We start from the raw sequence: 15,432 nt of genomic DNA, 5'->3' as shown, positions 1-15,432 counted from the left end.
AGTGGCCTCCACATAGGCCAGGGCAGGAGTGGGGGTTTCAAAAAAGTGTGCCTTTCCCTCATATTGAATTCGCATCTTGGCAGGAAAAATTAGAGCGTATGGAACCTGTCGTGCTTGCAGCAGTCTCTTAACCGGTTCGTATGATCTTCGGCTTGCCTGCACTCCTGCAGCGAAGTCCGGGTAGATGTGTATGCGGTTCTCCTCATATAGTAGTGTCCCGTGTTCCCTTGCCATCCTCAGGATTGTATTGATCGTGCGCGGTGGGGCACCGGGTTTTGGCACCGGAGCTAGTGTGCGGTGGGCCCTCTCCACTAAAAATTGATTTGAGAAGGAGTTCGCCCCAAAAAGGTTCTTAAAGAGTGTTTCCACCTGCTGTTCCATTGCCCCCTTCCCAAATTTCTCTGATACCCCTACGATCCGAACGTTGTTTCTTCGAGATTGGGATTTGAGGTCCTCGCACTTATTCTGCAGTTTATTCATACCTTCTCGGAGCTGGGCTATGTCTCGGTCATGGTGCGCAATGGTGTCCTCATTTGTACCGATTCTGTTTTCCGCCTCCGTGATTCTGAGGCTCTCCTTGTCCACTCTTGTTTTCAGCGCCCCAATTGTAGTGACAAATGTCGTCTAGCTTGACATTAATGGAGAGAAAGACATTTTGCACAATGGTGGTCAGGCGCTCAACTCTGTCGCCCTTGTCTGCTTCGGGGTTGGATACGGGTGTTGTCGGTGGCTCCTGTACGCCGTCCACCACCTGGCTACTGGTGAATGAGTCCATCAGTCCCTTTTTTCGGGCCCCTGCTCCCTCTGCCGCTTTTCCTTGTTTGCGTGTGTTTCCCATGTTGGCCACAGTAGCAGGTACACCACCACAATCTGTCAGGGGCTGCAGCGCCTGTGGGTTGGCAAAGCAGTTTAGTGAATATCAGGTCCTCGTGGGGCCCACAGGTGTTGCCCAGCTGATATGCCCAGCCAAGGACACCCAGTGGAGCGCCACGATTCCAGCACTCTGCACTCAGTGTCTCTTGCAAATCTTTGCACCTCCCCGCGTTAGCAGGCTTAGTTTTTTGGTCTCCCAGTAGGATGGACGATGGACTGTGCCCTCCCACGTATAAATGGAGTGATTTTAGAAAGTTCCAGCTAATTTATGGCTCTGCACACCATGTCTACTTGAATTATTGCCTATGGCTAATCCGCTACTCGCCAGCGCCTGACTCACAGCTGTGTTGTATACGGGTCTACAGATGCCCAGCCATGTAGTCGTTGGGGCCAGCGTGAGCTGCTGTAAAAATGGGACGGTAGGCCAAGTTCTCCCGGGTATGTGGCCAATAGCTTGGTGGCCTCTGCTAGTATGCCACTTAGTTTATCATCTGCCGGCTATCTCCAGCGTGTTGCCACCTTGCTGCTTGCTGTTATATATCCCCAGCGTTGTGCACCTTCAGGATGTCATGTTACTTCAGCACTATAGCCGTGCTGGTAGCATCAGGGGGGTTGGCAAATGTATCCCAGTGCGTGGTTCAATACGCGGCTGCCAGCCAGTGGTCTAATCAGTAGTGCCCCAATGTCCCTTGCAGGTTTTACAAGACTCACAGTTTGGGTGGCCTGGTTGCGCTGCTTTCTCCCCCTCACCGCTCTACCAGAAAGCGGAGCCGTGTTGGGCACTCCCCGGCCAAACGGAAGGTGGGGCACACCATGAGGCCTCGGGCCAGGCCAGGCAGGAGGCCCCCTTCGCTGCACACCTCCCCTCACTCTGGGGGGGGAAGTCAGGCAGGAAGCCCCGTGTCGCACAGTGGGTAGCCGTCACGTCCAAGGAAGGAGTTCCCGCTCAGCCCGGTCGGGCCCCCCGGCGCTGCAGCTGTTCCAGCGCACCTCGTGTGTCCAGCCCGGGCTAGTCTCCATTGGTAAGGTTCGCCCCTGGAGTCGCGGCTGCCCATGCACTCCGTCTCTTCAGCCCAGGTGTGAGGCACAACATGGGAGCCGCTTCAGACGAATCGCAGTCCTCTACGGCGTGGATGCCGCACAACACCATTCCGCAGCTCTTCCTCTCTATGGTCGGTCAAGTGGCACAGCGAGTAGAGCGCCCGCTTTGACACCCGTGCAGAGCCTGTTAACGCAGGTTCGAATCCCGGCGGGGCCAAACTCAGCCTTTCATCCTTCCGAGGTCGATAAATGAGCACCACACACCGTGGGTAATAATAAGCAGCGCTCAGATACCTGAGGGTTTGTAGCGCTATATAAAAGCCTAATTATTATTATTATTTTTTATTATTATGGTCTAATGGACTAGAGCGTCGGCGGCTCAAGACAACGGATCTCTGGTCGCCTCACACGGCCTGTCTTCCCGCCCGGCCCCGCTCGACCTGCAGCACGGCGTGTCTCAGTGGATCCAGCACCTCTGCTCAAAGGATTTTCGCTGTGTGTGCGCTACACCATGACACACATTGTCTTCGTCTCAGCAACCCGCGGGTGGCTCCGAAGTACAGATTTGTAAGTAAACGGATGTCGAACGGGCTGGAGCACTCGCCTCAGGCAGCCATACCAGTCGTGCACAATAGCGCCCCTATCTAAGTATATTTTCTATACTAGAATGTGTCAGTGAATGAAAGTGATAGGGTACATAACATCAGGTGGGGCAACTAAGCCCTCCCCTCAAAATGGCCACTATGAACGTTACTAAATGTACGACATCCCATTGACCACAAACCTACAGGACCCTTAATTATGCAGTCCTCTACAATTGGTTGGCTTCTAACCTCTGTCAGTACTTTCCATCTACATCTAGCAGCAGGCAGGCTGCACATCCAGGTGCTGGTGAGCTTGCCTTAGCACCAGCTTCCCACAAATTAGCATATCAATCCATCATCACTTCAATGGTCAAGTGTCAATTAGGGCTTTGAAATTCGTCCTTGAGAGTGTTCTTAGCTCTGAGAAATGTAAGAAATGAAGGCACAGTCGGCACTCATGCGTAGGTGTGACTGCCTCGGTCATCCAACTTCATCCTTCCACGTGACTAGAGACCATGAAATTGACCTTCTGGTGCATTTAAAATACTAATTCTTAGTAGACCTCTTACGTATTTAGTTTTTGTCCATGCCTTCAGGACAAGAGTTCTGTTCTTTCACACGCTTTGTATCTAAAGTCAGTTTGCTCCAGTTTGATAAGACCTTGGCTTCTTGGCTCATCCAACTCTGAATTTTGAGAATCATTTTGTTAATTCAACTGCTTTTTCACTGCGACACTCTTTAAATGAGGCCTTCTTGTTTCTGTTCAGCACTACTATAATGCGTAGTGGAAACATCCATCCTTTACTTGTTCATCTGTATATATGTATATATTGGCACTTGTTGCAATCTGTTCACTATAAAGCATAAGGCTAGCTTCATGATTACTTTGCTGCTTGCGTTTCCTGTATCTTTACACGCGTAAACTAACTTGATATCTTCATGAGTTCTATGGCATAAGCTTCTTCACCTTGATTCCAAGATGTCACTTATCCTCGGTACTTTCTTGATGCCTTATAGAATGTCTGCATTCTCTAGTCTCTGCATCTCTTCTATACACGTCAGCTCGACTCTGTGTGACGTCACCATTCATCTCTGCCGTTTATCTGCTCTGCTTCTTCAGGAATCTCATTTAAATGACTATCATACTTTATCGTGTGCAGGTATGGCTTTCTAAATGGGAACCTTGTCTCCCAGATTTTCTTAGGTTTGGGGATTCTCACTGGTCCAGCACAGATTCCATACTCTGTCCTCTGTCGGTTCAACTGCTCCGTGTATGTCTCATACTCTTGTTTCCATTCCGTAGGCAACATAGGCGATATAGGTGAAGTGGTTGAGTTGGGGGTACTTGGCTCCTCCTCTACATAGGCATGATTCAAGGCTTCTGTTCCTCGTTAATCAGGATAATCCCAATTTTCTCGGTCAAGCATATAGGCGGTAGGGTACAATTTTGCAAGATGTGCTTGCCCAGTATTGTGTTTTTGGGTGGAAGCTTTTGATTTGGCTGGTACTGACTGTGAGTGCGTGCCTTGTTGATTTTTGTTTTCCTGTATGATCATCACGCTGTCCAGACACTTATATTTGTTTGCTTGATTCCTTGAAGTTCTGAAATTTAACCAGCCCTATTCCATGGCAAGCCCAAATCATCAAAATGAACGAGATACATTAAAGATTCAATGTTGCATGTAGCAATTCAATTCTAGTGCAATTCTGCTGTAAATAATTTAGCATACCATTCTATTTTCTGGAGGTATACATCATTTCAAAATTAGTAGTATTTGTGGATTAATAAACATAGTTTGATAGATTACATCCATTGTTGCCAGGATGGCTCCTTCTGGTAGGGTCCCGATGGCATAGAGTTTGTTTCAAAAAGTGCACAAAGGGCTACACCTGTATTACCGTTGTTATTTTCTATAAAGGACGTTTTAAATTGCTTTCTAGTCAGTCAGATCAGTCTTTGGGCTAGTGCCATACATTGTGGGGCATACACATTTTTAACGTCCTTTGGGAGGCATGTAAAATATGTCATGTTTCTAGTATTTTTAAATCAGATTTATGCAAGGTTTGAAGGTTCTTCAGCTTAGGCTGGTAGTTGTTTGATTATTTCTTTCAGTTCAGATCTCAGAGTTCCCCTTTTAAGAGTAAAGTTGATTATCATTTATAGAGTAATACATCAGCCAAATGTGTATATTGTGGTGTACAGTGCTCAAAGCTACATTGAATTATGCAACATTTTCCTCCCATTACATTAACATGAATGATGTTCTATTATTTTCTGCCTTTGTTCTTACTTTGTTTGATATGAGATATGCGTACAAGGAACACATTTCATGAATATTAATTGGACTCACAAACAGCAAGCTACTAACAGCACCTAATTGTAATGCCCTGAAGAAGGGCAGATTCATTGAAACACGTGTAGGCTGTAGTTGTATTAATATAGTCGTATTCTATATGGAGATTTATATATAAAAATACTAATGAGGGCAATGGAAGTCTACACATGATGCCTCATATTGTAGGACATTGAAGTCAAATTGGTGTATGATTTTCGTTTGACAACATTATATATACAGGACGCATAACCACATATCCATCAATTATTCTTCATTTTTTCATTTTCAATACAATTTGCAGGGAATCTTAGGGAAGATTTTACCATTGCGTTTGGGTACAGCGACACTGTATTAATTTAAGATTCACTTGAGTAACTGTTGTGATCTTGAGTGTCGTGTAGGCAGACGAGACCTCTGTCCCTAAGTGCCGCACAGCGAGGACCAAAATCACTCCCTGTGCAGCCCTTGAGGCCACAGGTGGAGATGTCACTCCGGAACCACGAACCTCTGGAGAACCCGATCCGCTGCAAGAAAACAATGGTTAAGTACCAAGCAATCAAGTAAGCAGCAATACCAAACAACGTGACAAGAGCTTACCAGGGATGACTGAAGAAGGGCTGTAAACCTAGGAGGTAAGGGTTCCGGGACTCACTATGCAGCACCACTCAGGTTGGAGCATCCAGGAATGGTATAGTGTAGTGTCCACCTGATGTCAAGAACGTAACCAGGCTATGAGGTTCCAAAACATGAAGTCCAGGTTACCAGATGCAAAGGGAAGTTCTGTGTGGCAGTCCGATAAACAATCCGTGGTCGGTGGACATCCAGGGTAAGTTAATGCCAAAGGGAAATTCCAGGGATAGTCCGTGTAACAAAGCTGAGTCGAAAAACCAAGGTATCCAAAGTCCAACAAGAAGAAACACGTGACGCCAAACAGGTTACTAGTAACAGCTGTGAAGCAGCGAGTATACGGAAATCCGCGTTTAAATACTCGCGGTACTGGCGTTACCCTGTGTCACGTGACGCATTGTCACGTCACATGTCCGGCCTACCGGTCACGTGAGCGAGCGACAGCTGTCACGCGACGCAGAAGTCCAACGCGGATTCTCCAGGCTGCCAGATGCCAAGGAAGTTGCCAGTGTAAGAAAGGGCGTAACTTGGAAAGTGTTCTGTTTCCCATGAGACGCGCTTGTGCAGGTGGGCCAGCGGAGAGCACATGTGAGTCCCGGACCGTGGTAGGGGAAAGTGATGGAATGGGGGGAGAGAGGCGAGTAACTGGGATTCCAAGGTCTCGGGCAGGGGAGGTATGATTGTCAGGAGTGCGTGGAACAGGGGGTTTGCCAGAGCCCCTCCCCAAAGGCTCACAACCCCGTTGGCAAGAGGGATGTTCCCTGTGAAAGTGAGCCACCAACCTAGGAGCCTGAACATCAACAGCAGGAACCCAGCACCTCTCCTCCGGATCATACCCTACCCAATCCACCAGATACTGCAAGCGCCCCCTGCAGAACCGGGAATCTAGAATGCCAGAGATTTCGTAGACATTGGCGGTAGCCAAAGATACCAGGGCAGCAGGGTCGCGAAGACGAGAGGGATCAGGGCAGGGCTTAAGCAGGGAGACATGGAATATGGGATGGATCCGCCAGGACCCTGGCAGCACTAGGCTTTAAGTAACGGGGTTAACCACCCGGGACAACACGTAATGACCAATACACCTGGCGAACAACTGCTTGCAACTCTCCAACTGCAAATGACGAGTATAGAGCCAGACCCGGGAACCCACCCAAATAGTAGGGGCCATCACACGCTTCCGGTCGGACAGGGATTTCATGGAGGCCTGGGCCTCACGAAGGTGTGCTGCGGTTTGGGCATGAATCGAGGACATATCCCTAAAACAGGCGCTAGGCTCCGGATTGACGGATGCCGTGAGATCTGGAATAGGCAGGACACGGGGGTGTTGGCCGTACATTACATAAAAAGGGGAGAACCCAGTGGAGGCATGGAACGCATTGTTGTATGTGAATTCAGCGTGACGAAGAGCAAGCAACCAGGTGGTTTGTTGTTGAAGAATTAGGCAACGCAAGTATTGCTCCAATGTCTGGTTGACCCTTTCGGTCTGGCCATCCGTCTCTGGGTGGTAGGCGGAGGAGTACCTATTGTCGAGACCCAGTAACTTGGTCAGGGCCCACCAGAAGCGTGAGGTGAACTGAGAACCCCTGTCAGAAACAAGAACAGATGGCAAGCCAAACAGACAAAAAACCAAGTAAAAAAACAGCCTGGCCAACGTAGGGGCGGAAGGGATACTTTTACAGGGGATGAAGCGTGCCATCTTGGAAAATGAATCTACAACCACCCAGATAGTATCAAACCCCTGCACCCGGGGAAGATCCGTGACGAAATCCATGGTCAATGTATGCCAAGGCTTAGGAGGCACTAGTAACGGAAGTAATAGACCCACCGGACGTCCCTTACGAGGCTTGCATGGAGCACATATAGCGCAGGTATTGACATAACAATCCACATCCCTCCTCATGCCCGGCCACCAACACCAACGTCTCAACAGGGTTAAGGTACGACGTTGACCTGGATGGCCGTTCACAGGAGCGTCATGAGACCACTCTAGAGCCATGTCCCGAGTGTGGCAGTGGGTAGGAACAGGCGGTTCATGACAAAAGGAAGACCATCACAAATCACCAGATCCAATTCTGACAACTGGTCAGGATGTAGGGACACCCAACTTCATAGAGCATCCAACAAGGGCGGCGATGGAGTACAGAGGCAGACCACTTTGGTGTCGTCCAGGAGTGTGTTGGGAAATACGGGTAGAGAACCCCCCCGGGGAGCGAGACAGGGCATCAGCCTTTCCATGAGCAGCACCCGAGTGGTGCCGAATTCAGAAATCAAAGGCAGAAAGAAATAAGTGCTATCTCACCTGCCTACTATTGAGACACTTGAGGGAAGCCAGATCCTGTAAGTTCTGATGATCTGTGAACACTGTGACCTGATGCTTGGCACCCAGAAGATGATGTTGCCACACACGGAAGGTGTCCATGATCGCTAGAAGCTCCTTCTCGGTTGCAGTGTAATGCATCTCGGGACTGGTGAACTTGCGGCAATGGAAGGCAATCGGGTGCAGTTTACCCATAGCTCGACAGGTTTGGGAGAGAACCGCTCCCAGGGCGAAAGACGAGGTGTCCGCCTCGACAATGAAAGGAAGGTTTGGGTCAGGATGCTGAAGGACCGGGGCTGTAGTGAAGGCAGTTTTCCGAGTATCAAAGGCAGTTTGATGACTGTCTGTCCATAGAAAGGGAGTACGCGGGCTCGTTACAGCTGTGAGGGGGGATACAATTGAAGAGAAGCCGGAAATGAAACGCCTATAGAAATTTATGAACCCCAAGAAGGATTGCAGTGTCTTTATAGTGGTGGGCACGGGCCAGTCCAGAACTGCTCTCACCTTGGAATGATTCATAGACAAACCGGCAGGGGTGATGCAGAAACCGAGGAATTCCATGGTATCTACGTGGAATTGACATTTCTTGGGTTTGGCGTACAGGGAGTTTCTTTGTAAACGTGACAACACTTCACGAACATGGCAGACATGTTCATCCAGACTTTGGGAGAAGATGAGGATGTCATCGAGATATACCACAACAAACACGTCCAGGATATCACTTAGGATGTCGTTCATGAATCTTTGAAAAGTGGCCTCGGCATTGCACAAGCCAAAAGGCAGTACCGTATATTCATATAAACCGTACCGGGTGCAAAAGACTGTTTTCCATTCATCCCCGGAACGGACGTGGACCAGGTTGTTGGCCCCACGTAGATCCAGTTTGATGAACACCATTGCATGTGCTAGGTGATCGAGCAATGGCGTAATAAGTGGGATGGGGTACCTGTTCTTTCGTGTGATGGCGTTGAGTCGCCGGTAGTCTACACATGGGCGTAGATTGCCTTCCTTTTTAGAAACGAAGAATATGGGCTAGCTGCAGGTGAGTTGGATGGTCGGATGTGTCCCAAACGCAGGGCCTTATCGATGTACTCTTTCAAGGCTACTTCCTCTGAGGGAGAGAGGGAATAAATCCTCCCTGTGGGTATCGTGGTGTCTGGGAGTAGATCGATGGGGCAATCGTAGGGTGCGGTGTGGTGGGAGGCCCTCAGAAGATCCGCGATCGAAACTCAGCAGCGAATTCATGGTACTCTGGGGGAATGCCCGTGTTAACTAACCCCACTACGTGTTCTGAGGGTGAATCTGTCATACTGAGATGGGCGATGGACTGAGCGGGATTATCATGATTCGTATCTGTGGGTAGGCAGAAGTTTTGACAGGTCTCTGACTCAAAGTGGACTCGACCTGATCGCCAGTCGATGAGCGGATTGTGCTCCTGGAGCCAAGGAATACCCAGGATGAGTCCAAATTGGGGCATGGCAATAAGGTCAAAACTTATTGTTTCCTTATGTACGGACTGTATGGTCAATAACATGGGGGCAGTCTGTTGTTTGATCGGGCCGGATACCAGGGAGGTACCGTCCACTGCTTGTACAGGTTCGGGTTTAGTCTTGGTCAGGAGGGGCAGGTTTAATGACTGGGCCAATGAAATGTCGATGTAGTTGCTCGTTGCCCCTGAATCAATTATGATAGTGACTGAATGTGTGACTGCTGATGTAGACTGTAGAGTGGCCTGAACATGGATGGGCCTGATGCGTCCAAACGCAGGGATCAGATTCGGGGTATGGTAGGAGCAGCTCGACCCCCTCCCCGTTTCTAGGACCGGGCTGTCCGAAAAACCTGTGTTTTGGGTTTTGGACGACGTGGACATTCTTTAACAAAATGGCCAACCAACCCACAATAAAAGCAAGCATTATCCACCCGCCGACGTTCCCTTTCGAGGGGAGTGATTGGGCTCCGTATTCCCCTGATTTGCATGGGTTCCTGGGAGGTATCCGAGGGTAGATGCGGTGTAGATGAAGAGGTTGTGTGTGTGAACCCAGCTTCTGCTCTTCTTTCGGACCTTCGAGCGTCTACCTGGAGAGCTAAATCGACCAGGTCCTGAAATGCAGTGGGTAATGAGGGGACAACGGACAAGGCATCTTTCATGGGGTTACTGAGTCCTCTATAAAAAACCACTGCTTGTTTACTTTCAGGCCAGGATGTCTCGGCTGCAAGATGGTTAAAGCGGGTTATGAACTCAATAAGGGATCCCCTACCCTGATTCAGATCTAAGAACTCCAGATCCCGGGATTGAGCTTTATGCCTGGTGTCAAAAACTTGAGACATCTCAGTGACAAGGAGGTCAAAATCATAGAGGGTGGGACTGTCGCTCTCCAGAAGGGGATTGGCCCAAGCGGCGGCTGTGCCTGCTAGGTGGGAGAGTGTAAAGGCCGCTTTTGTTATGGAATCAGGGAATGCAGAAGGTCTGCATAAAAAATGTAGTTTACATTGGTTCACGAAGGTCCTGAATTTCTTGGGATCCCTGTGATATCTTTCAGGGGCTGCTAATGGGAACGGGGAAGGTAGTACCAAGGGAACAGGGTTTTGGAGCGATGGAGCCAGAGGCAGAGTGGGTGGAGGGACGGAGGACGTATCCCTGAACTCTGCATCGGGTGGTAAGGGGTGTCTAGTGCTCTGTAGATTGTCAAGGCGTTGATGGATGGCAGCGTTGGCAGCAACCATGTCTGCCCGCAATACTGTGATGGCTTGGACCATAGCAGAGACGGGATCCTCTGCGTTTCCCTTCATTGCCTACAAGACAACACGGCTTCACAGTCTGTTGTGATCTTGAGTGTCGTGTAGGCAGAAGAGACCTCCGTCCCCAAGTGCTGCACAGCGAGGACCAAAATCACTCCATGTGCAGCTCTTGAGGCCACAGGTGGAGATGTCTCTCCGGAACCACGAACCTCTGGAGAACCCGATCCGCTGCAAGAAAACAATGGTTAAGTACCAAGCAATCAAGTAAGCAGCAATACCAAACAACGTGACAAGAGCTTACCAGGGATAACTGAAGAAGGGCTGTAAACCTAGGAGGTAAGGGTTCCGGACTCACTATGCAGCACCACTCAGGTTGGAGAATCCAGGAGTGGTATAGTGTAGTGTCCACCTGATGTCAAGAACGTAACCAGGCTATGAGGTTCCAAAACATGAAGTCCAGGTTACCAGATGCAAAGGGAAGTTCCGTGTGGCAGTCCGATAAACAATCCGTGGTCGGTGGACATCCAGGGTAAGTTGATGCCAAAAGGGAATTCCAAGGATAGTCCGTGTAACAAAGCCGAGTCGGAAAACCAAGGTATCCAAAGTCCAACAAGAAGAAACACGTGATGCCAAACAGGTTACGAGTAACAGCTGTGAAGCAGCGAGGATACAGAAATCCGTGTTTAAATACTCGCGGTACTGGCGTTACCCTGTGTCACGTGACGCGCCCTCACGTCACGTGTCCGGCCTACCGGGTCACGTGAGTGAGGGACGACTGTCACACGACGCGGAAGTCCAACACGGATTCTCCGGGCTGCCAGATGCCAAGGAAGTTGCCAGTGTAAGAAACGGCGTAACTTGGAAAGTGTTCTGTTTCCCATGAGGCGCGCTCGTGCAGGCGGGGTAGCGGAGAGCAGATGTGAGTCCCAGACCATGGAACGGGAAAGTGATGGAATGGGGGGAGAGGGGCAAGCAACTGGGATTCCAAGGTCTCGGGCAGGGGAGGTATGATTGTCAGGAGTGAGTGGGACAGGGGGTATGACAGTAACCCACTGCGTGAATAACCATAATCTTCCTACACAGCTTCATGTGGCGGGTGTTACCTTGACCATACTTCATACCCATAAATAGTGAAGGGACCCTCCCGGGGCTCCCTGGAGCTGTCGCTGTGCTTTGGGACCATACAATTTTAAAAGGAACCAGGCCAAAGAGTGGAAGTTCCTCCCCTCCTGGTGCGGTGCCTTTCAATTTGTAGATACAATCTCTCCTGTTGCCTGTAAGATCAGCATTCCTAAAGGAGAACAGATGGAAGAGAAATGTGTTCACATCAATCAGTTGAAGAGCTGTCATCCCAGACAGAACTTGCGACTGATTGAAGAACCCAGTGAGGGTAGAGCCCAGGAACCGTTTGAAGAATAAAGGTACTGAGTGGCAACCCGGATGAAGAAAATCCTTCATTTGCAGGGAGTAGAACAACTTATACTCATGTTGAAGTTATTAAAAACAATAAGTGTAATGTTCTAAAATGGTATCATAAATTGTCATGTGTATCTTGTTTTGTTGTCAATTTCTTGTCCAAAGACCGAGTAAAATAATATTTTATGAAATACTTAATCTCTTCCATATTCTTGGCAGATTGAATAACTCCTTGCCTCTACAGGCCGGAGGTGGAGCTGCCAGAAAGGGTGGGGTCCAGGACAAAAATATAAGAATCCGAAAAGAGTGGATGACAGACCAAATCACCACTTCATCAGGACTAGGAAAAGAGCGGACACGCTCTAAAGGAAATTCTGGGGACGAACCCAGGCAACATAAAATGGATACCCCACTCTCTCCTTGCTCTTCTCTCAGTGAAATAAATCAAAGATGCAGGAGGGGGATTTTGTGGGGTGAAATAGCCCCTGGATGTGAGAAATAAAGAGGCCAGAATCATTGGTGTGCATGGCCCTAAACACCAGGCCTGCACAGAAATTAAGTCCGAAATAAGGCCTTGTGAACTCAAACTCAACTCAAAAGGAAAGAAAATGTGCCTAATTGCAAAATATGGAGCGATGTGAAGTGCCTTTCATGAAGGAAGCGAAAGACACATGGAAATAACATTTTTACAAATCCATGGAAAACTGCAATGATATCTCAAGAAAACCGCAGTGCACAAATATTTTAAATGAAACACCAGAATTGTGTTCAAGCAGCTGCAGTGAAACAGAGTGAAATTCATGTGTAAATTAGTAAAATGGCACTTCATTTTCCTTCTAAACTAATAATATGGTCAGCAAAATGTTTGCTAGATTGTCAAAATGTGAATTTGGTTCCTACCTATCATAAGCTCATCTCCATGAACAATGTTTAAGAAACTTGCATGCATAATTTGTAAATTGTGTGCCTTAAGGTCATTTAAAGTGCATTGATGTATGAGTTACATGCTGCGAGCCTGAAAGGCTTTGTGCTGGGGGCCATTTTTCCAAGATGTACAATTAAACTTCAGGGCCTCCCTTGGTTGCCTTGGAGATTCAGCCCTGGTTGGTTTCAAACATCAGGGCCTTGCCTTAAAAATACAACCTTAAATACTTTTGAGATGGCAAACAATGTGTGGACCAGATATGATTGGGTCTGTTCTGGCAGCACTGGTGACCTCCAGGTCACAATTCACATACAAAAGTTCATTAACTTGGTCATTAGCTCTTGAAGGGCTGAGCCAATGTAAACACAGATCCCTCTACTGACGTCATGCCTGAACAGAGGGGAACTGGTACTTAAAAAAAAGGTTGGGGCAAGGGAAAATGAGTGGTGGAGCTGCCCATTGTTTAAAATGGAAGAAATGCATTTTATTTTGTAAATTGGACAGTGTACAGCACACAACAGTCATTTTAGGATTTTAATGAAGGTGAAAGGGAACCCCTTCTAACCATCAAAAATGATTTTGGTGGGATAAACACAACTACAGTTTGAATGAAAATGTGATTTGGGCCTCTTTGTGTTTACCAGCGATGCAATAAATTGGTAAAGTATGCCAATTATGAGTAGTATGACGCCCATAAAGTGCCATATTTTTCACTGATATAGTTCCGGGGTAAATAAAGAAAAACGGTATCTCTGCACAGGAATGACCTACAGACTTCTGACTAGTCTCATCGGATTTGCTTTAAAATATAGATGTCAAAAATGTATTCATACATGTTAAGTTTTGGAGTCTAAGGGTACTTGCTATGTTCAGATACTTTGAGTCCAAAAACACAGCAAGCCCACCTGTCAAAGTGAGATGGTGACGCTCTGTCCTCCCCTAGCCAGCCCAAAGCACTCCCCCAGTCCCTTGTCCTATCAGCACACAGGTGGGAGTGGGGTAGTGGAGGCTAGCCAATCCCTTTCGTGAGAATCATGACAGATTAGTGATGTCATCTGCCCTATAACTAAGTCACCTTGTCTCAGAGCTGGAGTGCTCGCACTAATTCCATGAGGTGACCTGCGGTTGAAATCTAGCATGACCATCCCAGCAGAGGGAGGCCTAATCTTGCAGTGGAGGTAGGAGCCATGCTACAAAGAGATTGATTGGGACCCCTTGGTGGATGCAGAGGAAATCCTTGACTGACCCCCCCTTTGGCTATCCCAGCGGTGTGCCCTGACACTTCCTGATGCCCAGTCCAGACCTCTCCTGTAAGTAGAACTAACCCAATCCATAGATTGTATTAGACTTTTATTCTTTTAGCATTGTTTTAGTTATTTCCCCATTGAAAAATCCCTTGTTTGTCTGTGTAGATCCTTAGCATATTTCTCAAAGTAACTTAATTAATTCCCCTATTGCATTCATGGGATCTGTATTGTTGGCATTCAAAACCAACAATCTTTTCCCAGTGTGTTGTGAGCCGGTATAGTTATAAAGAGTTGCCAAAAGAATTAATCCCAAAAAGTCCTGTTTCCATCTGTGTACATTGTAAGGTGCAAAACAAAATTGTCCCTATGTTCATTGTGAGATGCAAAATGAAATTTTACCTGTGTCCATCATGATCTGCAAAACGAAATTGGCCCACCTGTGTCCATTGTAAGGTGTCAAACAAAATTGTCCCTGTGTCCATTGTGAGGTCCAAAACGAAATTGTCCCTGTGTCCATTGTGATCTGCAAAATGAAACTGTCCCTGTGTCCATTGCGATCTGCAAAACAAAAGTGTCCCTGTGTTCCCATTGTGATCTGCAAAACGAATTTCCCTTTGCATTTCTTCCTCATCTTGCATCTGTCATCCCAACCCAAAACCGATTTTCCCATTGTGTGCTGACTAATATACCCCAAAGCCCTGCCTGTTCTTTGGTGTAACAAAAACAAATTTCCCATTTCTTTCTATGCTTTCCCATTGCAACTGTACTAAGTAATTTAAATCCAATTTTCCCTTTCTGTTCTGACCATAATCCTAAAGCCCTGTGGGTTATTGTCAGGCGCAGCAAAACAAATGTTCGCCTTACCTTTCTTCCTGTCATCTTGTTTCTGTGAATCCTACCCCAAATCTGATTTTCACATAGTGTTCCCACTCCCTGCCACTGCCTTCCATTCAAAAGAGCCAAGCCTAGTGGATGTTTGGATGGTGAGGGTTGCTGGGACAAAAGTATAACCCTGTTGGCCTTCATTTTCATTGTGCGCTTTGAACTATTTTTGCTGATATTGGGGAGTGATGTAAAGGAAGCTATTGTCACTGCATATTCTAGTGTTATCTCTGTGTGGATACTTTACCAAAGTCGTTTTGTTCTTGTGTTGCCACAACATTGGTGGCTGAAGTAACCTATTGGTAAATTTGATTTAAATAATGTCATTAATAAATATCTTCTTAATACACACCGGCCTGGTTCCTAGTCCATTGTGGTATTTGGTGGGATTGTGTGCGAGACGGGTAGAAAATCCAAAGCGCTTTCTTGTGCAACACATTCTTTG

This window comes from Ambystoma mexicanum, chromosome 6q, assembly GCF_040938575.1.
Source record: "Ambystoma mexicanum isolate Mex_15411 chromosome 6q, UKY_AmexF1_1, whole genome shotgun sequence".
Lineage (NCBI taxonomy): Eukaryota > Metazoa > Chordata > Amphibia > Caudata > Ambystomatidae > Ambystoma > Ambystoma mexicanum.
The sequence above is the reverse complement of the archived record's forward strand: the minus strand, read 5'-3'. Positions refer to the sequence as shown.